Genomic DNA, 22,447 nt, shown 5'->3' with positions numbered 1-22,447 from the left:
GTATCTATTAATATTAATGGCATTCCCTAACAAAATATATTTAAAATAGTTGCAACACCCACACTGTCGCATCCTACAACAGCTATTAAATTTTTCTTCCTTAATAGGTCTCTATGAAATGCTCTTTCCTGTATATGACACAAGGACGTGCATCTAACTTGACCCGTGTACTAGATTCTTCCCTCAAGAATGACCACTTTTTTGTCCATATAGTTTTTATCGTCCCAATCTCTAAACTAAAAGTTGTAACTCCTCCACATTTAAATACCGTTCACCTACTTTCTGGAGTGTTAGATCCACCCTGTTCTTCTACTTTACTACCACCCAGCAATGGTTGCTAAAACTCCTCCCAGTTTCTTTTTTCCACTACCTCTTTTTCAGTGCTCTCTATTCAAGTGGTAGGGGGTACTCTATATTCAAGAACATGTTTTTTCAAGGTGTTACATTCATCTTTAAAATCTTTTGTTCTAGTCACCATTTGGGCCACTCTAATGTATTGCCCTTTTATAACTGCTTTTTTCTGGCCTGCTGGGTGTGCACTACTGTAGTGTAATAATCCATTTGAATATGTAGGTTTCCTAAAAATGGACGCTACATATTTATGTTCTTGAGCGTCCTTTTCTAACAATACATTAAGACATGACATCTTCATTTTTTTCTGAGAAGTAAATTTTAAAACTGTAGTAGATCCATTTATGTACCTCTGAAATCTTTCAAATTCGAATTCCCTCCCTTTCCATAAAATAAAAATGTCATCCAGGTATCGCATGTACATTTTTATGTACATTTTAAACTCTCTGTTCAGAATAAACTTCCTTTCCCACATCCCATTACTATATTGGCTAAAAGTGCCCCACCACTTGCTCCTATTGTTGCTCCTCGTTTTTGCAAATAGTATCCACCTTCAAATAAAATACAATTTTTCAAAACCAGTTCTAATAATTCCTCATACAGGTTCACTTGAGTCTGGTCTACTTGATGAACTTCTGGAAATTCACAAAGCCAATTAATTTTTTTCCTCATGTGGGATCACTGTGTATATATCTTTTACGTCAATGGTAACTAACATTTCATCTGCTTCATATTCTAAATTGTTTATTTTGTTAAGAAAGTCCAGGAATCCCTACAAATCTGTTTTTCTTTGTCCAACAGATGTTTCAATTTTATATATAAAAATTTCGCACATGTGCTTGTTGAAGATCCCCCAGCATCCACTATTGGTCTCACAGGGGGATCATTTACATTTTTGTGGACCTTTGGGATTCCGAACATATTAGGATCACTGGAAAACTCACATTCAAATAGGTGAATTCTTCAACTGTAATTCTGTTCTCTATTAACAGGTCCCTAATTTGTCCTCTGATCTTATCCTGGGCTTTCCTTACTTCCCCACTAAAAGTTGCTACATATGCAGTCCCATTCAATGATTCATACATTTTAGTGTTGTACATGTCTTTCAACATCATTATCCATTCCCCCTCCCTTGTCTAGTTTCATAAAACAGACATTCATTCTTTTAATGTGTTCTATTTCTTCTAAATCCTCTTTTGTAATATTAAATTGGCTGTTACCATGTCTTTTATTTATGAACATGACATAATTTTCACATATTTTCTCATATATTTGTAAAGTAGGGTGTATGGGGGGATTAAAGGTGCCCGGAGTCTTAAGACGTGTCAACCGCTATCCCATCATCAAATAATAATTTGAAATTCAACTTTCTAATATACATTTTAAAATCAATTAGCAACTGTGCAATATCTACATGTTTTGTAACTACAATGTTCAGACCTTTTGACATTTCCACTACACCATTAGTTACTACTATATCTGTGGAAGTAAATATTTTAAAATCTTTATTATTATTCATTATATTTACCAGTCCATCTGTTGAATTATTGAAGTTCGAGTCACTACTGTTCTCCATGCTAAATCCCGGCCCATATTTATGTTACCGTTAACCTCTGTTAATGGACACAATTGCCTGTCTCTCTTTCAACGTTCTGATCCTTACTTGCTCTTTACTTCCATGTCATGGGTTGTCTCAATGTGTCTGCCACATGTTTTCTACAGCTCCATTGTCGATAAATCCACCTACGGAATTATAACCCTGCTTTTCTACGAAGTTCATGCTCTCGCTGTTCAAAGCTGACTGCTCTGCCCTCAATGTTGGTTCATCTAGTAGTGCCTCCATCTCTGTGCATATTTGTTCTGATGTTTCCACTGGTTCTGAAAAGACCAAAAAGGTAATGAACTCACAAACCCCTGTCACGGACTCTCCAATAAGTGTAACAGCACCTTAAGTTCAGCAAGTATTAATCCATAAACGAATGGTAAAACAAATGGCAAAACGAACCTCCAAAAACTGGCAGCACAAAGTAAATAAATGCAATTTCAACAAAACTTTTATTCCATGAATGAACGATAAAAACAGGACAAAACTCCCAGAACTGACAGCACATAACAAATAGAGATGGTTAAGCGCTTTCACCCACTCGTATAGTGGGCTTTTTCAGAAGAATGCAATAAAAGTTTTGCTGAAACTGCATCTATTTACTTTGTGCTGCCAGTTTTTGGAGGTTCATTTTGCCATTTGTTTTACTGTTCGTTTATGGATTAATACTTGCTGAACTTGAGGTGCTGTTACACTTATTGGAGTTTCCATTGGTTCTTCGCTGCTGTGGTCAGGCCGTTCATTTGGTTTACATTGAACTTCCCTTTTAGCCTTTCCAATCTCCGCAATTGCGGATATTCTTCTTGTTCTAAAAAATACTCGTTCATTCCATCCACTTGCACCTCTTCACCCACATTGGGATGTGTATACGAGTTCTGGCCATTGTTATTAATATGTCCATCACTGTTGAACTTTCGTCCATCCCATACTTGTCCTGTTGGTGGTTTGGGGTAGGCTACATTATTCATATAGTCCTTATGATCTGTCTAACTTTTTACATTTATTATGCTATACTTGTAATTTATCGATGCTTATAAATATTCTACTATACTCCACTCTATGTCACTTGAACTCAGAACACGCAGTGATTTTGTTAACAAGGTCTGTTGTCTGTTTTAGCAGTTTTTCTATAACAATGTTATTGTCCTTAATCAAAATGTCCATGTACTCACACCCGTGTCTGTCAAACATAAAAATCAGTTCTTTACGAAGCACCGAGTCCAATTCCAAATCGGAAGGGTATCTCCATGTTCAAAGTCCCTTTGAGACCTTACGTGTTTTTATACACTCCATTAAATTACTGTTTTCAAGTTGCAGTTTTTGCAATTTAAACAATTTATAGTCCATTTCTTCAAAATACCCATTAATGCATTGTCCTGAATTTGAGTTGTTTACTCCAGAAGTGCTGGCTCTGTTAATCCACTCATTAAAAACTAGCAGACCATGTTCTAATGTTATACTATTATTGATGTTGCTACCCACCGTGTCATCTGGCTCATAGCCGTTTCTCATGAAAGTCGCAGGTCTGTTAGGTAGTCCATTACAGTTGTTAATACTTGTTGAAACAAAACTAGCATGCGAAGGGGGATGTCTCTGTCCTGCTGTAATTGCATCCAGTCTTTCTGAGAGGTGTTGAACTATCACGGTCAGTTCCCCTATTCTTGGTTCACATTATTCATATCCATTTGTGGAAACAAAACTTGTGATGCTTCACCTGCTTCTGAAGTCATGGAACCCACACGAACAAGAGTGCATATTATGTTTACGAACGTTTAAAAGTTGGAACATCATATGGTCGAAGCCATATGATCGAACTTTTAAAAGTTCGAAATGTGAAAAAAAAACAAACAGAAAAAACCTACCTGACCGTTTTAAGCAGGAGGGCTAGCCTCCCTGCACCCCCCCACCCCCGCTCTTTAAATATACCAACTCCGAGATCGCACTACAGTGCAGAAAGGTAAATCTTCCACTCTGCACTGAACAGAGATCTCCGTTGAAATGTTTGAACTGTTAAAAGTTTGATGATATGATGTCGACTATATGACGTTCGAACTTTTAAAAGTTCGATAACGTAATATGCACCCATGAACAAGACTTCAACAAACCACAAACTCCAAAATACCCAGAACTGAGATCCACAAACATCCAGCAGGAACAAAGCCTTTAATGTAAAAGTTTTACACCAAAAATAAAAGCAATTCCACAATTGTAAAAACAAGTGGCACCAAATAGTTACTCAGGATAAGCACTTTTGTCTTGTTACTATCAAGATTTCTTCAGATAACAAAAGCATTAAACATACCATGTTTAAATCCCCCTCCATAAATGATGTCAGTGTATTACTGATGAATCATGGATAGTGTTACAAGCCATGCCCTTAATTTTAACATCCCTACCTGTTCCTTAACTTTACATACATAATATATTTAAGGTACACAATGATGAAATACGCTTATTCTTCCCTTTATGTTTTCTTTCTAAAAAAAAACTTTACATTACCGGATAAAAATCATCTTATTTTATCTTTCTAAAGATTTTAACCTTAAAACACTAGAGACAGATACATGTTCATTCAACCCCGGGTTATATATAAAAACATACAGCATAAGCATTTTACTAATTATCTTTACTACAAATTATACAGAAATATGAGTAAACACAAATCAGCTACACAGAGTACACATTTTTACAAGGTTTCTGAACTTCAATTTACATACATGTGTAAAGTTGAACTATATCTACTAATTCTAGTAAGTTATAGGAGTTATAAAATATATTAGAAAAGTGAGGAAAATGCATAAAGGATGAGGGGCAAAATAAGGAAGTGATAGAAGCAGGGACATAGGACACTATAAAACTCGTGAAAGAGAATAAAAAAAGAGTAATGTAAATACTACAAAGGAGAAATAAAGAATGAGATGGGGTAGTTAGATGATTACAATTAGGCAATCAGTGGCGGAAGAAATTGTTAGTTGTGTTAGGAGATGACAAGAAAGATGGGAAGGTGCTGACAGCTAAGTTATGGAAGGGGGAGGTTTAGTACAATTACAGATCCAGGTAGACTGGAGGTGATCATGCAGGGGAAGTTTTGAAAGAACCATGGCTTTGAGTGCTGTGAATTGCTAGAGGAAGGGCATTCCAATGCTTGGCTATTACCCAAGAGTATAGCAGTTGACCAGCAGGGTAGCTTGGGTTTATGAATTTTCAGATGGTGTTGATTTTCTAATCTTAGGGACCTACTGGGATTATAGTGGGTAAACAAGGAATTTAGAGCTCGACAATGCAGGGGTTTGAAAAGTATTTTGTGGGAGGTAGTTAACTGGAGATAGGTGAGATAGTGGGGGAGCTCCAGCCAGTTTAATGACTTTAGGGGTGTGCATTAGTGAGTAGATATGTGGGTATTTGTTGTGAACTTTGCAATTTTGTTATAGCATGTTTCTAATTTTGTTTTGAGTGAGGAATGGAGGTTGGTTAGCAAGGGGGCACCATGGAAAAGAGACGGAAGTAAATAGGTGGAAGCAAGTGCTTGTTTAGTAGGAGGAGAAAGGAAATATTTGTGCCTGTAAAGAAGGCCCAGTTGTTGGTGTGTCTTTCTGATATTGTGTTGTATATGTAGGTCGAATTTTAAGCTTTCATCAACTATTACTCCCAGCAGTTTAGTGTAAATTGAGATTTGTTAATGAAGATACCTTTCTTAGGGTAAATATTATAAGTTTGGTTTTATTGGGATTTAAACACAGGTGGTTACTGTAAAGCCATGTCTCAATGGAAGTAACTGCAGATTTAGTGATGTGTTGTAGCTGCGGTGTATGTTCAGCAGAGTGTATAATAGTGGATTTGTCTGCGCATTGTACGAGGGATCCCTGATTAAATGATGGGTGAAGGTCATTAACAAATATATTGAAAAAGAAGAGGTCCTAACACAGAGCCTTGGGGGATGCCAGTGGAGCTGCATATATATGGGGATCTAGAGTTTTGCCATTTTCCTGCCTGTTCTCTGTCAGATAAATAGCTTTTAAACCAGTTGAGAGATGGAGCAAACAGACCTATATCAGAAAGCTGGGATAGAAGGAGTGGCAGAATCAAGGGCCTTTGATAAGTCAAGAAATAGAGTGGACCTTTGATAAGTCAAGAAATAGAGTAGATACAATCTGCCTGGAATCACGGGCTTTATTGATTGAATCCATGAAGGATATAAGGGTAGTTGAAGTACTGTGACATGGTCTGAAACCATGTTGAGTTTGAGATCAGATTTGATTGTTGAGAAGGAAGTGCAGAGGTTGCATGTGTACACATATTTTCAAGGAGTTTGGAGATGACAGAAAAAATAGCTATGGGATGGAAGCTAGAGATATTGGTTGAGATGCCACCTTTGTAGAGGGGTAGAATATAAGCTCTTTTCCAAAGGCTGGGGATCTTGGATGGATCTGTTAATGAGTACACTAAAAGGGTAAGCAATAGAGTCTGCAGCGATTTTTAGGTATTCGTGGGTAAGCTGTCTGCTGGGTTGGAGCTGGGTTTTAGTTTATGAAGTAGTCTTTTTTACGGTAGAGGTTGGAACTGTAGTGAATGTGAATTCAGGGAAGGTATTTGTGTGTGTGGTTGAGGAGGAATGGAACTGTGGGTGTTGAGAAAGTATGGTTTGACTAGAAATGTCTAATAGAAAGGGATTGTGAGACATTAGCTGCGATATTAGCTATTAAGTCTATGAAATACGAGTTAGAAAGAGTTACCATTTGTTCTGGTGTTTTGTTTGGGTAAGGGCATGTGTTATTTTTTGTGTCTGAGTTTAGTTGAATTCCTATGGAAGTCCAAAATTGTTTAGAGTTATGAGTATACTTTTGTAGTTTTAGGTAATAGTCTTTCTTATCTTTGCATATAGACCTTTTCACTTGGTTGCAACATTTTTGAATTTTAGTAGATCAGAACTACTTTTTCTGTTTTTGCCTTAGTTTCCAGGTTTTGTCCCTAGCTAGAATTAGCTCCTTTGTAGGTTTTGTTAACCATGGGGTATGACTGGTTGTCAATATTTTAATTTGGGGGAGGTGCAAGGTTGTCTAATATTTTTGGAAAGGTAGTATTGAAATAGTGCAATGCATCATCTAGGGGGGAGAGATTTTAGGATATTCCAACTGATACTTTTGAGAATGTGGTTGAATCCGAGTTAAAGTGGGTTAGGCTTCTAACATGTTTTGAAAAGATGATATTTATGTAATGGAGGTGCAGTTTGGGTAATAAAGGCAGGACAGTGATCATTTAATGTGTTGGGGAGTGTACCTGCTGATAAGATCTTAGTGGGGTTGGAAACCAGAATCCAGTCTAACATGGAACCTTCCTTTCATATATCTTGTGGGGAGGGGATAAGTTGGGTGAAGTGAAACAGGTTTATAACCGAGGAAGGAAATTTTGAATTAATATCTAACCAGTTGACATTTACGTCATCCAGAATTATAATTTCAATTTTTTATAGCGAAGTTGACCCAAGACAGTATTTCTTCCAAAACTGGTACATTATTACCAGGGGGAACATACAGGACTATGATACAAAGACTTTTAGAATTATTTACTTTTAGGAAAGAGATCAGAACTTCAGCATTAGAGAAAAGGGGGATGTGATCACCATATGGGAATATATTAAAGGTATTAGGGAAAAGGATAGCACCACCATCTCCTTTTTTGTTGGATCGCTCTACCCTTATTTGGTTTTTGCCAGGTCTCGGTGGTGGCAAGAATATTGGGTTTATTATGAGCTAGCCAGGCATGCATGTCAGCAGTTTTACTGTGAATGCTCTGTAGGTTTAGTGTTACAAAATGTAATGATTTATAGCAGTTACTGGGGTTAGGTGTAGTAGGGAGGGTGGAAGTAGTAGGACCAGGGTTGGGATGTGTCTCCATCACCGTAAGTGTTGAAAATACAGACGTGTAGAGAAGTGTAACAGTAGGTTGTGTAGAGATGATAATTTTAAGTAGAAGGGAGAGGGAAGAGCCTGAGCAGTAAGTTGTACAGTTTGTAGGGAGAATAAATATCTTAAAGCAGAGAAGTGGAGTTATATGCTAGAGGTTGGGGTGTATTTCGGAGTAGCTTTTTCTGGGTAGATAGGAAGGTAGTTACAGATGTGTGTTTACTGAATATTAAGCTTGACATGAATAAGGGAAGTTGTAAGGGTAAGGCTAGTAGTAGTACTGTATGAGATAGGAAGAGTGTATATGAAATGGACGGGGGTCATTGGGATAGGAAGGGTTAGTTTTGTAGGGGTGGGTAAGAGAAGAAGGAAGTGCTGGAGTGTGATTTGTCAGTTTAGGTAAAATGTGTGGCCAAGGGGGTATAAGTTTAGGTGTAGTGGGAGGTGGGGGGGATGGGGGTAGGGTAGGTGAATGGAGTGCGTTGGACATGACAAAGAAGTTGTGAGGAACAGTCAGTAATTAAGAGAATGGAAGATATGTTGGCTTAAGTCAGTAAAAAAGAATTTATACACAAACTCTGTGCTTTAATCTGAAATGAGCAGCAAGAATGGGTGTTAGAATCCCTAGACAGCTAAGGGAAAAGAAGAGGAAGTTTAGAGATGGCTATGTAGATAGGGAGGCAGAATACAGAGTAGAGGAATTAAGAGGCAAAACAGGAGAATGGAGTAAGTCTCGGGAGACAGAGAGATATAGGAAGGTAGTATGAGGAGAGTTCTAGAAGAGAGCATAGCCGGTAGTAAGTAAAGAGGCTAACTAGTTTGAAGGTATACAAGGAAAAACAAAAACAACTAAGTGGTCTGGTTGAGAGGAAGTGTGGTAAAGTTAAAGAAGCTGAGGTGCAGCTAACAAGTATAAAACTGCTGCATGCACAAGTGATAGTGAAGAAGAAAGGTAGTAACAACAGTCTCTCTAATAGAGGGTGTATAGCAGTGTGGAGAGGGGCGGGGAGTGCATTGGCATTCTGACAATGTGCAGCGGATGACCAAGGGGTAAGACATTTCACAAAATTCAGTTAAAATTGCATATATATTTACGAGAAGATATAGGAAAATGGCAGGCAGGGCTTAGATTTGAAATGCAGGGACCAAGGATGATCTCAGCTCACATTGTAGAGCTTGCACGGAAGTTTAAAAGATTAGTGTTCTTGATATCTTTTTTTCCTCAATCGAACATTTAAAAAAGAAAACAGCTAATTTCCTGACTCATTGCATGCACATTGCCAGAGACACTGTGTGGAGGCTTGGGTTTTATATTAAAGATTTCATAAAAGTGGTAATTTAAAAAAAATACCACTTGAATTCATCTCGTGTACAGTATTTTATGATTGCTAGAGCTGCTTAAGGGAAAGAGGCTGTTGGACAAGTACTGGCATTCTATACAGATTTTTTTTCCCTAGAGGAAGGTTAATTTCTGTGGAAAGATAGAACAAGCTAGACAGTATTTTGTGGTTGCTGTTTCCTGATCTTCAAGTTTTCTTCCAATAACTTTAGTAGATCTACAGTAAGAGTTCTAAACAAAAATATAATTTTAATATAGAATGGAATAACTGCTCCTCCATATCCCCCACAATTCATGTAAACCTTCATGGGTGCACACAACTCATTACCTCACCCACTAGAACAGACAAAACCAATAACAAAAATAGCATACTCATCTGGAACCTTGTAAACTCCCACCCAGACCTGTACAACTCTTCTACCCTCCCAGATGATGTGAGTGACCACCTACTCACCTACATCATCAAACATAAAACAGACAACCTCCACCAAATCACCTATAAATCAATTAGAAACAATAGGAACTTCAATGCTACCCTTTTCCTGACCGAACTCAGAGCATGTAATCGGTCTATTCCGAAGCATCTTCCATTGGACGATGCCACAGCCTACTTTAACACCACATTTCTTACCATTCTAGACTCTCACGCTCCTTCTTGCGCCCTTAGAACTAAAACTAAACTGGCCCTCTGGCTCTCTAAAGAAACCAAAAACAAAATAATTGAAAGAAATAAAGCATGGGAAAGATGGCGAAAATCTAAAGACCCACTGGACCAAGTCAAATTCCAACAGTTAAGAAATTATACCAAAAAATCCACACTACTAGACAAAAAGAACTTCACCACCTCCAGCAAAAGCATCCAAACAAACCTCAAACGTTTTGAGCAGAAATCAACAAACTACTCAACCCAGGTCAGTCTTCCACTCCTATCCCATCAGCCTGCAGCCAAAAATCCCCCAAGGAAACCGCAAATGCCTTTAACAGCTTCTTTACAGAAACCATCCAATCACTAGCTAGCAAATTGGCTTCTAACTCCTCCAATCGTGATGCTTCCCCAACCACCACCCCACCCTCCTTTAAGTTCCATCAAGTCTCTACTTCTACCATCAGGTCTCTAATTAAAAAACTAAAACCTGCTACTCTGGCAGCAGACCTCCTTCCACCAGAATATCTACAAAAAGCAGCAGACTCCATTGCACTTCCTGTTTCCATTATTATAAACTGAACCTTGACAGAATCCACCATCCCCTCAATCTGGAAGATTTCACACGTTATTCCCCTCCAAAAGGGAGGGAACTCTCTTGAATTATCAAACTACAGACCAATAGCCATACTGTCACCACTGGCCAAAATAATGGAAAAATTAGTTCATAAGCAACTTATGCTCTATCTAACTCAGAATAACCTATTACCTGACTCTCAGCACGGCTTTAGGCCAAATCACAGCACCACCTAAGCCCTCCTATCCTTCTCCAACACCATTAACCACAATCGTAATGCTAACTATCCTCAGCCCTATTTTTAAATCTCTCGAAGGCATTTGACATGGTCAACCATCAATCACTTATCCATACCATAAGAGCACTCTCACTAACTGATTGTGCAATTAAATGGTTCCAGTCCTACCTCTCCGGCAGACAACAAACTGCACTATGGCAGAACACTCAATCTGCTCATCTTCCCATTACTCTAAGTGTTCCTCAAGGGTCCATGCTAGGCCCCCTTCTCTTTTCAATCTTCATAAATGATCTACCCACAGTCACTCCCAATGCTACCTGCATTCAATATGTGGATGACTCCACTCTAATCAGTGGAGCCTCCTCCACAGCTGATCTTATGACAATAACTCAAAACACTTTCAACATTGCTGAAAAGTGGTTTGCCAATCGACAGCTGATTTTAAACCCTAACAAAACTAAGCTGCTTATTTTCACCCCCACTTGTAAATCCTCCACTCCATTCTTCACTATACAATCCAACAGCAGCACACTAATAACCCCAGACGTGCACACCAAACTTCTAGGAGTCACAATTGATAATACCCTAAAATAGGACACCCATGTCAATCAAACCATCAAAACGGTTAACAGGAAACTAGGCTCCCTCTACAGGATCAAACCTTTCCTTACCCCACATGCCAGACTCTCCGTAGCTTGCTCCCATTTATTGTCCACCCTTCTCTATGCCTCCCCCTTATTCACCAACTTGAATAAAACCAATCTTAGCAAACTCGCTTGTTGCTATAACCACATTGCAAGATTTGCTACTAGTGCGGCCTATAGGACCCACCACTGCCTTAACTTAAATCAACTAGGATGGCTAGAATGGTCTAGCCAACTGCAATTCAACCAACTAGTTATCACCCACAAAGTACTTACTCACCCAGATAAGACACTTGCACTAAATAAAATTATCTATCCCTACAACAACCTAAGGTCTCTCCGCTCTGCCAATAACCTGCTGGTCCAAACTTCCAAAAGCAGTAACACGGCTGGGGAAACCCTATTTGCTAACTCTGTAGGTAAGATTTGGAACTCTCTTCCTGCTGAACTCACACTCGAACTCTCTCTAATCTAGTTTAAAAAAAGTCTCAAACTATACTGTCAAAGACACTGGCAATGCCCATGCTCAAAACCTGGATAACATTACCCACTGTTAAGAACACCCGCCTAAGTGAAATCTGCCACCAACTTTCGATTTGCACAAGATAGTAATTGCTGTGTACCTGTGTGAAAATGTTAACTTTCAAAAGCTGTAACTAGTAAAACCTCTATATGTAGCAAGCTGCTGGTTGCCTATGCAATTTGTGTAACACTTTCCTAAAGGCATGTATCCTGATTTTGTTATTTTTTAATTTATGTGTACTTCAAACTGTAGACTTTTTCTCTCATCCTGTATCTGTATCTCTCACTAACTTTTAACCTGGTGCTTTTCTCCCCGGGCCTCAGCTGAAAATGGACATATATCCAGTCGGACTATCCCGGTAAACAAATGTAAAATAAATAAATAAATAAATAAAAATCTTTCTGTAACAAGTATCAAGGATTTGAGCTTTATTGTCTCACGGACAAGAGCTCTCGGATTCAACTAAATAAACAGCTAAAAGGTCTAATAAAGTCCAGCAAGTCCAGTGAAGAGGTCAAGATAGCTTTCCAGGCAAAGGACAATCACAAGGACTTCAGCTATGTCATGAATCTTAAAGATAATACTCAACACAGTGCAGAACTGGTGGAAAATGGTGCAACCTTCACTACCACGGTGACATAGCAAATATACTGGCTGATAAGTTTAGCTGTAACTTCACCTTCCACTTCCCCCAACTACCCCTGTGAAATCTCTAATAGCATATCCCCCCACCTACCAACAGGGAGCAAGTCCTTGAGGTGCTCGCTAAGGCCAAAAACAAGGGCCCTGACAACATCCCTGGTTGCCTCCTAAATAACTTAAAACATGACCTAGCAGGACCACTTGAGGCACTCCAACTACAGCCTCAAAACAGGTTACGTGCCAGGTGAATGGAGAGTTGCTATATCCATCCCTGTTCATAAGGGTGAACCATCAACTGACCCCAGGAACTACAGACCCATCAGTGTGACAAGTCTAATATGCAAAGCCATGGAAAAATTACCATGGAAATGATCAATGACGACACTGGCAATCTATCGACACTAGACATATCCCACTTTGGCTTTGTTAAAAGGTCTTACCTACTTAACCTGGTAGACTTCTTTGAGAGGGTCACCATGGCTATGAATAAGGGGAAAATGGTGCATACTGCCTACTTTGATCTGGCCATGGCACTTGATACCATACCCTACTCGGATATTGTTGACAAACTTTCAGAACTAGGCATAAATCCCTACATAACTCAATGGATTGCTAGCTGGCTCACAGACAGGACCCAGGAAGTGAGGAAAAGTGAGACCACCTCCACCAAGAGACCGGTCACTAACACAGTACCCCATGGCTGTGCTGGGCCCATTCCTGTTTGGTATCTACTTTTTGGAACTCCACTCTGTCAAAGGCCTATGGCTCACCAAGTTTGCAGTAGACTGTAAACTGGGAGCTATCATAGTCTCCTTTCATGACGCCAACATTCTACAAGAGGGTCTAACAAAAACAAATGACTGGTGTGAAAAACACAGAAACTCAGTGCAAAGAAATGCATTATAGTTCCCTTTGGAAAAGCATCCACCCAAGCTAATTACTTCACTGATAAAATGCCCCTAAAAGTTGACTCTATAGTGAGGGAACTGGGAACATATGTAGACAGTAATGTGGTGTTCGACCAGCAAGTAGCCAAGATCATTCTGTGTTGCCAAACTCAAACTCTATGGCATCCAGATCCAAGGAAGCAACAGTTACACTCTACTCAGCCCTTATCAGACCCATCATTGAGTACAATGTCTCCTTTGGCATGTACCTAGCCAGGTACTTGCAACAGCTGGCATGCCCTCAAAGATTCCTAACCAGAAGAATCCAGGGAATAAATACCCTTGTCCAGACCTCTCAACATCTTAGAGCAAGAAATCTGGACAAAGCCATAAATAATGGGGGACAAAAGCCCAAAAATATGGACAATTTTTAAATACTGCTCTTACAAACTTAGAAAGTTAACAGAATAAAGAATAGTTGTGCAAGAACTTACCATAACCATTGATGTCCTTCTCTTCCATATTGCAGTATTAATAACCTTGGGGAGTTGCTGTCTGCAGCACCAAACATCCGGCCAGTACACCAAAGTCTTAGAAACATGGGTACATGTGACTTTGCATGCAGGGGCCATAAACTGATGTAGGCTATATCTGTGACATCTGCATGTACCCAACTTAGAACTGGCTGCCGCACAGATAGAGACCCCAGGAGCAAGAGGAGAGAAAACAAAGCATAAACCTCCCAGACACACAAAACCAGTGGTTATGGAAAAAACACAGGTAATAATATAGCCAAAAAGGGGGTAGGTGGGTTGGATTGAATACTGCAACATAGAAGAGAAGGACATCTATGGTTATGGTAAGTTCTTACACTATTCTATGTCCTTCTATTCTCATGTTGCAGTTTTCATAACCTTAGAGTACCACAGCTCTCTAGGAAGTAACATGGGAGATAGGTTGGGGAGCAAAGTCTATGAGACCCTGCAGGATACACCTACCAAAACCTTAGAGATCAAATCCAATTTGCAATGCTTGGTAAAGGTATGTACAGAAGACCAGGATGCAGCAACTAGATAGAAGCATAATCAACATCCTTGAAGAAAGCTGCTGAAGAGGAAGCTGCTCTCGTGGAATGGGCCTTGATAGATGAACTCAACTGCTTTCCATGAAAGGAATAGCAAACAGTAATAGCCTCAGAAATCCAAGAGGCAACTGTGTGTTTTTGACACTGCCTTGGCAAGGGCCTTAGGATGAACAGAGACAAATAGCTGGTCAGACTGTCTGAAGAATTTTGTCTTGTAGAACCTCTGTTGCCTATGAACATCCAAGGAATGCAAAGTCCTTTCTGAGGAGTTCTGTGGCTGAGGGTAAAAGACAGGTAAATTAATGGTCTTGTTTTAGGAAATTTCATTAACTACTTTAGGCATGAATGAAGGTTAGTTCTGAGACAAACCCCATCTTTATGAAAAAAACAAGATAGGGAGGAGAAGCCATAAGGGCTTGGATCTCAGAGACCCTCCTGGCAGAAGTAAGAGACATTAACAAGACTTATTTTCCAAGTACAGAATTTAACACAGGGCAAATGGGCTGGCTCAAAAGGGGCTAATGTAAGCTTTTCCAGCACAAAGTTAAGGTCCAAAGAGGAGGGATAGGCTTATGAGGAGGTCTTATGTGACAAACCCCTTTCAGAAACAGCTTGACATCTGACCTGGAAGCAAGAGGTGGAGTCAAGGGAAGGCAAGCAGAAATAGCAGAGAGGTGCACTTTCACTGAGAAATAAGTCCGCCTTGAATGTAGTAACTCACACAGGTAAGAAAGAACCACTGGAACAGAAACTTGAAATGGGTCTTGTTTTCTCTTGAGGCACCAATGGGAGAATATTTTCCATTTTAATAAATATTTTCTTTTGGTACTTGGTTTTCTGGCCTCCTGCAGGACATTAAGTACGTCGCCCACACTGTTAGTTTGAGATTGAGAAGGTGGGAATGAATAAGGGATCCCCTGTCTTGTGTGCGTACGTTGAAGCGGTGAGATAACCTGTGGCGACTGTCCTGGGCTAGAAGGTAAAGTAGGGGAAACCAACGCTGCCTTGGCCAGAAGGGAGTCACCAGCAGGATTTTTGGTTTGCCCTTCTATATTTCCAGGGCGACTTTGGGAATCAAAGGAAATGGAGGGAAGACATAAAGGAACATTCCCTCCCATGAAAAGAAAAAGGCATCCACCCTCCAGGCTTGTGGATGGGGAAGCCTTGTGCAAAAGAGAGGCATCTGTCTGTTCTGGGAGGAGGCAAATAGATCTGCCTGAGGAATACCCCACCTGTGAATTAGATCCAGAAACACCTCCCTGTGAAGCATCCATTCGTGGGAGGGTGTTAAAGTTCTGCTCAGGGTGTCTGCCATCCCATTGTCTTCTGATGGAATGTACACTGCCTGCAAGTGAATATGTAGTGCTGCTGCCAGGGACCATATTTGAATAGCAAGTCTGCAGAGAGGGTAACACTTTGTTCTGCCCTGTTTGATACCACAGAACTGTCATGTTGTCTGTGATGACCTTTAGGGTGCCTGGCAGAAGAATCTCTTGAAAGGCCTGTATTGCCAAGGAAAGGACCCTTAGCTCGTTTACGGTGATGTGGTCCTTCCTTTCTTGAATGAACCACTCCCCCTGTACTTTGTGCTGGGTGTTGGCATTGTGTAGGATAGCCCCTCAACCTAGATCGGATACGTCTGTGTAAAGATGCTGTTTGGGTGGAGGGGTCTGCAAGCGTACCCCTTGAGTGAGGGTAATGATAGCAATCCACCAGGAGAGCTCACTTTTTAAACAGGGAAGAAGAGGAAGTTTTGTTTCCAAGAGATGAGAGTGTTGGTTCCACGAATTTCTCAAGACCCACTGAAACTTCCATATGTGCATCCTGGCTAAGGAGCTCATGGCAATCAAGGAATCCATGTATCCTAGGATTCTGAGAAACTCCCTGAATGACATGGGTGGTAGAGGTAGCAGTGAGTGGAAAAACTGAGTAAGAAATTCCACTTTCCAGGCAGGGGCAAAGACTGACATCAAGTCTGTCCTTATCCAGCACCCCAGAAAAACAAGATCTTGGGAAGGAGTCATTTGAGACTTGAGGCAATTCACCATGAAGCCTAAGCTCTGAAAAAACTTGAAACCATGTCCAGGTGTTGGGACAGGGTGAGAGAATCTTGGTGGAGGTCATCCAAGTAAGGACAAATTTGTATGCCCTGCAGTCTACAATGTGCAATGACTGGGGCTAGAGACTTTGTGAATACTCTTGGGGCTATGGACAGCCCAAAGGGTAAGGCAGAGAACTGAAAATGTGTAGAACCCACTGAGAAACGTAAACATTTCCTGTAAGTGGGATGAATAGGGATGTGAAGGTAAGCATCCTTCAGATCCAGGGAGGCCATAAAGGCTTGCTGAGGAATAAGGGGAAGAAGGCACTGCAATGTCAGCATTTTGAAGGCAGTCACCTTGAGGAAGAGACTGAGGTGAGATAAGTCAAGTATGGGTCTCCAAGGACCATCCTTTCTTGGAACCAAAAACATCCTGGAATAAAACCCCCTGGCTAACTGCTCCTTGGGTACTGGTTCTATAGTTCCCTGAGAGAGGAGTTGGCTTAGGATAGTGGGAAAAAGTGGAAGCCGATTGGGTGTGGGGTTGAGGAACTTCCTGGAAGGGTGGAATTGCCCCACCAAGTCATGAAGTATCCCCTTTCGATGGACAGCACCCACTTGTCTGTGGTGATTTTCTGCCAGGAGGATAGGGAAAGGGTCAGGCGTAGGGATGGGTGGAACTGGATAAGGGAAGAGAGTCACAGTGGAGGAGCTCTATCTGGGTCTGGCTACCTCCGAAATGAAGAAGGTGTGGAGGTGGTAGAAGATCTAAGAGCAGATCGTTTCCTGGGATGTCTCTGTCCCCTGGACTGAGTTGCAGAAGGATGAGAGGACTGCCTCTTATGGAATCTGAGAACAGGTGAAACAAATAAATGTTTAAGATTTTGTAAGTCTTTACCTTTTTCCTGCAGAGACTCAAGTAGCTCTGCACAGGAAGCTCCAAAGAGGGCTGAGTTGTCTAAAGGGGCATCTAACAACTTAGCTTTGACATCCAAAGGTAAAGGCTGAAGTCTCAGCCATGGAAACCTCCTTAACACAGGACCAGAAGCAGCAGACTTTGAAGAAGCTTCTACAGTGTCATAGCTGCACTTAATAGTGTGCCTGGTCACTTGAGAAACCATTGACAGAAGGGTACTTAGCTGGGCCTTAGCTAGTGAGTCTGGAACCTCAGACAAAAGAGTAGAAGCCTTGGTCAGGGAATCTAAAGCAAACTTGGCCATGTGGGTCTGATAATTAATAGCTCTAATGGCCAAGGTGGAAGAAGTACATATTTTCTTCTCCAACCTGTCCATAAATTTACTATCAGTAGGGAAAAGGGAAGAGGACGGTACTTACCTACAGGACTTATCAGCTGACACTGCAATGACTGCAAGGTCTGCTGGAGGGTTCTTGAAATGGTACTGCTCCTTTGCAGGTACTTTATAACATCTGTCTGGTCTCCTAGAAGCAGGAGACTGAATCTGGGGTCTGAGAGGCAGTAGAAAAAGCATCCTGGACTTCTGGAAGCAAAGGTAGGACTGCAGATGGTGAGGGCTGCTCCATCTGCAAGAGTTCAAAGTATCTCTTTTTAGTCTCAAACATCTGACAGCTCCCACTTGAAATGCTGCCTGAGCATATCCCCAAAGGAGAAATCTTCTCCAGGGGATACAGGAGTGAGGGACTCTTTCTTCTGGAGTTACGAAATCCTTAGGGGATTCAATCTGAGAGCAGTAAGTTAAAGACTCATCTGAGGAGGAAGACTCTTCCTCAGATAGTACTTGTGGAACAACTGGTAGGCCTGACTGGGGAATCCTGGTCTGGAGAACCTGAAAGACTTTGAACAGAGTCTGGGAAAATGTCTCCCAGGGTGGAGAAGGGTCTTTTGTGCTCTGTTTCTCCTCCTGTTTTCTTTTTAAAGTAGTAGAAGGAGCAGTAGTAGGCCTGGGTGCCGACATTATCATGGATGGCAAGGCAGGAGTAGGTCCCAACAAAGCCACGAGCCGTGGTTCCCTTTCACCATCAGGCTCTGATGGTTGAAAACTCTCAGCAGATGTACTCTGGGTATCTGCCGAACCGTCATCCATTTCACTTCCCGGTTGCAGCAAAATACCCACTGTCCAGAGCAATCCTGGGCTGACACTCGCCTCGAGAATCTCACCAGACAACTGAGGCACAGCTTGGGTGTAGGGCCTTTCTCGGCCTTCTTCCTAGGCGGCCCCAAGGAGGTGTCCGCTCTGCCCTCCATTCCGGATGCCAAACGTCGGAGACGCTGACTCCCTAAATAAACACTTAAGGCTGCCAGATGGCTTCTAAGGGTTTTGGGAACAAAAGATTAGCAAATGTCGCAGGACTTGTAATCATGACCAGCCCCTAAACAAAATAAGCACTGCTCGTGTGTCCTTATGTGGAATTTGTCTTCCACAAGAACACTTTCTCTTTCTAGATGACATGTACGTCTGAAAACAGCAAACAAACAAAAAATTCTCACAAGGGTACTTATCAAAGTGTGGACAGCCGGAAAACGGTCACTGAAAACGGGTGGCCGAAGTTGAACAAATGCTGAATTTCTGAGACTGGTGACTGAACGTCTGAAACACACTGCGGCAAAAAAGTTCCGAGTTGTCATATGCAGACACCACAGATATAGCCTACATCAGTTTATGGCCCCTGCATGCAATGTCGCATGTACCCATGTTTCTAACACTTTTGTATACCGGCCAGATGTCCGGTGCTGCAGGCAACAACTCCCTAATGTTATGAATACTGCCACATGAGACTAGAAAGACATCAGGTTTTACGTTAACATGGATTTTGTGAAGGGTATGAAGTTTAAAACTCAAAAGTCTATTATTTTTCTTACTTCACTCCTCAATGATTTGCCAGTAAAACAAAATTTTGAGGAATAGACCAAAAATATGAGGCGAAAACCTGGACATGCTAACAAAAATCTGGACAGTTGAGAGGTATGATCCCTCTCCTACACAGATAACCTTACGCTCCTATCTCTGTATTCAGTCCCCTACAGGCTACAGAGAGATTATCTATGCCTAGCATATAAGGCACCATTGGATTTGGCTCTGACGGATCTCTTGCACATTTGGAAGACAAACATCACCAGAAAAGTACAGTTTTGTACCTACCATAAATGTAGATGTCCGAACTGGATAGCATCTGCAGTCATAACAACTGGGTTGTCCTGTCGTCAGGCAGCCCTTCAGTCGGCCGGATTCCAAAGTCCGGGTCCGGCTTCGGCTGATGTCGCACTTCTCCCGACGTCATCTCTGTTGGTCTTCGGGTATAAAAGCATCAGCCGACGCCATTTTCCTCAGTGTTTCTTGCCCCAGATGCCAGTAGCCCTCTTGAAGGCTAAAATTTGGATAGATGCCAATGTTTCCAAAAAGATAGAGGTAAACACAAAAATAAGCATGTATGTACATATATACAAACAAATACACCATAAAAGACTCCCCCACCAGCTAGCTATTAGGAGGGTAAACACCCTAGGAGTACCACAGAGGGAAGGAGGGAGGGTAATCCTGACTGCAGATGCTATCCAGTTCGGACATCTACATTTATGGTAGGTACAAAACTGTACTATGTCCTTCATGGATGCATCTGCAGTCATAACAACTGGGTAGAATACCATAGCCAACTAGGGAGGAGGATAAAAGTAGATTATGGTGTGTTTAGGATCCCTTGCAGTACAGCAGTGGCAAACCCTGCTCGGGATCTGGAATATAGAGGCAAATTATAATGCTTGGCAAATGTATGCACGGAGGTCCAAGTAGCCGCCTCAATAATGTCTTTGGTTGCCACTCCTCGTAAGAAGGCTGTGGTAGTGGCTGTTGCCCTTGTAGAATGAGGTCTTATGTTCTGTGGAATTGGTTTTCCATGGAAGGAGTAACAGAATCGTATGCAGTTTCCTATCCATTTGGAGATTGTCTGTTTGGAAATAGCTTTTCCTTCCCTTCCTGTTGCATAGGCTACAAAAAGTTGGTCAGTCTTTCTGCTATTTTTGTTCTGTCCAAGTAGTAGCGTAGCTGTCTATGTACATCCAAGGTATGCAGTATTCTTTCCCCTCTGTTTTGTGGGTTGGGAAAGAAGGTAGGAAGGTGGATTGCCTGGTTTAAAGACACTCTGGATACCACCTTAGGCATAAATGTAGGATTAGTCCTCATGGACACTCTATCTTGGTGGAATATTAGGAAGGGTTGCACTGCCATTAAGGCCTGTAGTTCTGAAACCCTCCTTGCTGAAGTAATTGCCAGTAGGAAAGCAGTTTTCCATGACAGGTGTTGTAGGTCTGCTGTTGCTGCTGGTTCAAAGGGTGATGGTGTCAACTTTTCTAGCACAAAGTTTAAGTCCCAAGCTGGTAATGGTGGTTTCCTTGGAGGTTTTACATTCTTGATTCCTCTGAGGAACTGCCTGAGCAAAGGGTGCGAAAAACAGGTGGATCAAAGCTGTATTCTGCTGAAATAGCTGATGCATGTATCTTGATGGAGGAGTAGGACAGGCCTGAATGAAGAAGTTCGCCAGATACTCCAGAATGTTAGGCATATCTATGTTTGACACATCTTTTCCTCTTTCCGTACTCCAAATGACAAACCTTTTCCATTTTCCAGCATAGTTCCTTCTTGTTGAAGGTCTGCGTGCTTCAAGAATAATGTCTTTAACTCTTTGGGAAAGTTCTGGATTAGCTGCTGCTATGTGATGTTCCATGCAGTCAGTTGCAACGTTTTAGGTTTGGATGTATGATGCTGTAGTTGTTCTGAGTTAACATCAAAGGCATCAGGGGTATTGGCCACCTATTGTTCCGAGACATGCTCCTCAGCAGTGGGTACCAGTGTTGTCTTGGCCAGTTTGGAGCTATCAGGATTATCCTTGGACGTTCTTCCTTGATTTTTAGTAGTACTTTGTGTATCAAGGGAGGAGGTGGGAATGCATATGCTGTTAGGCCTTTCCAGCTGAAGGAGAGCGAATCCACTTTCCATGCCAGTGGGTGGAATGTCCTTGTGCAGAACTTTTTGAGCTGGTGATTGAGAGGTGATGCGAATAGATCTATCTGAGGCATTCCCCATTTCTTTGAGATGGTCTTGAAGATGTCCGGGTGCAGCTTCCATTTGTGGGCATCCGATGTGGTTCTGCTTAATATGTCTGCTAGAGTATTTTCTTTTCCCGGTACAAATATTGCCTGTAACTGGATGTTGTAGCTGAGTGCCAGGGTCCACAGCTCCAAAGTCATTCTGCATAGGGGGTATGAATGAGTGCCTCCCTGTTTGTTGATGTACCACATGACTGTGGTGTTGTCTGTCCTTATCATCAACTGGCCCTCTTGGAGAAATGGTTTGAACTTTTGGATTGCTAGTTTTACTGCCAACATTTCTTTTAGGTTGATGTGCAGGTGAAGTTGATCCTGTGTCCACAATCCTTGCACGCATTTGTCCAGCATGTGGGCCCCCCATTCTAGGTCTGAAGCGTCTGTTGTGATGGTCTGGCTTGCTTGACATCTGCGAAAGGGTAGGCCTGGGTTTGACTGACATGCCTGAGCCCACCATAGGAACTCCTGCTTCAAGCATGGAATTAGTGGGATTTCTGTTTCTAGGCTGTGTCTGTGCTGGGACCATAAATTCTTTAGGTACCACTGTAGTTTTCTCATATGTAGTCTGGCAAATGGGACCAAGATTATGCATGATGCCATGAAGCCCAAGGCCTGCAGAACTTTTCTTGCTGTTAACTTGTTCAGTTTTGTTAGTGCCAAGAAGTAAAGAGGGAGTTCTTTTTGTTTTTCTGTAGTCAGGAATGCCATTTGTTTTACTGTGTCCAATTCCGCCCAAGAATGTCCTTGTTTGGGATGGTATCAGCCTTGACTTTTGTAAATTGACTGTGTATCCCAGTGCTTGTAGCAAGTAAATGACCCTTTGTAAATCTGTTGTCAGCTTGCTTTTGTTGTCCCTTGTAGTAGGCAGTCGTCCAGGTATGGGTAAATTTGAATT

The 22,447-nt window shown here is 41.5% G+C and overlaps 1 protein-coding gene across 3 annotated transcripts in view; it reads right to left on the bottom strand.

The window, feature by feature from the left end:
- GRAMD4 (GRAM domain containing 4) overlaps positions 1-22,447 on the bottom strand; it is a 2,037,033-nt gene that overhangs the window by 519,720 nt on the left and 1,494,866 nt on the right. The gene's annotated exons all lie outside the window — the stretch shown is intronic.

The sequence above is a fragment of the Protopterus annectens genome, chromosome 11.part0 (genome assembly GCF_019279795.1).
Source record: "Protopterus annectens isolate FY-2018-M chromosome 11.part0, PAN1.0, whole genome shotgun sequence".
Taxonomy (NCBI): Eukaryota; Metazoa; Chordata; order Ceratodontiformes; family Protopteridae; genus Protopterus; species Protopterus annectens.
This window is presented reverse-complemented; position numbering and strand designations above follow the sequence as displayed.